This window comes from Sorex araneus, chromosome 4 (assembly GCF_027595985.1).
Source record: "Sorex araneus isolate mSorAra2 chromosome 4, mSorAra2.pri, whole genome shotgun sequence".
Lineage (NCBI taxonomy): Eukaryota > Metazoa > Chordata > Mammalia > Eulipotyphla > Soricidae > Sorex > Sorex araneus.
This window is the reverse complement of record NC_073305.1, coordinates 72,965,650-72,966,806: the sequence shown is the minus strand read 5'-3', so window position 1 is coordinate 72,966,806 and position 1,157 is coordinate 72,965,650.

The following is a 1,157-nucleotide window of genomic DNA, read 5'->3' as shown; positions in this document are numbered from 1 at the left end:
AGACAAGATAGCTATTCAATTCTGATTCAGGGAATCAGGTTGGGGAACCCCCAACTGCAGGCTTGGGAATTGCTCAGATTATCACAGACCCAGGGATGAGGAGTCAGATAAGAGACTGAGACCAGGAATATAACAAAACCTGCTAGGTGTGGATCCCCTTCCTCTTGTCTTCCCAATCCCTCAATCCTGCACTCTTGCCTCTTTCTCTCAGGTCTTGCTTTTGCACTACTACAAAGAGTTCCTGGGGCTGGTGAGATAGTACAGTGGGTGGAGCACTTGCCTTGGAAACACCCAATCCTGCATTCAATCCCCAGCACTCACCCTGGGCCCTGCCCGGAGTGATCCCTGAGTAAGGAGTAAGCCTGAGTACTGCCAACTGTGGCCCCCCAAAAAACATATTGCTGGGGATGGTCTTTGGGCCTCACCCTATGATATTCATGATACTCAGGCCTTACTCCTTCCCCACAGTCATCCACATAAATCCCTATCATCCAGTCAAGGCTTAGGGTGGGGAGTGCCCATGTCTGCCATAGTTTCCATGACGTCTCCTCTTAATAGCCCCAGTCTATCCAGGCTAACCCTGCAAGGCCAGCTGGCCACAGAGCATATGGATGTTGTTATCCCTCTTTATATCCTTGCAGTAGTGCCCTGTAGCACATACAAACACTTTACCCCCTGTACTCCTGAAGAATTCCTTAGTGGGCAAAACCACTTGTGTCTTCTACAAAAGGCGAAGCTTTCTCCTGCCTTTGTGTTGCCTCTCTTTCACTTGCACTCAGCCTATCCAGTTGCCACTGGAAGCTGAGCTAAGGCTTCCAGAACCCAGCAAGGTGTGATTCTGGCTCCATTAGGCCGACAGCACATTGGGTACCTGGATACACAGTTTATTAAATCCATCACCCCTGGAGCAGTGGAGAGAACAATGGACAAATCTACTTTCAGTTCTCAACTCAAGGCTTGGCATTCAGAAGGCCATGTGTCAATGACTGGTCATCTCTCCTCTGGAGTCCTGCGTGCAATAGCCGTGTGCAGTGACCTCTGCCTCCACACCCCTTGTCTCTCACCAACCCACAATTCGAAGTTTAAGGGAAAAAAATAAGAGATTAATAAAGAACAAAGAATAATAAGCCCTCTCTTATGACAGTATCAGACAACTG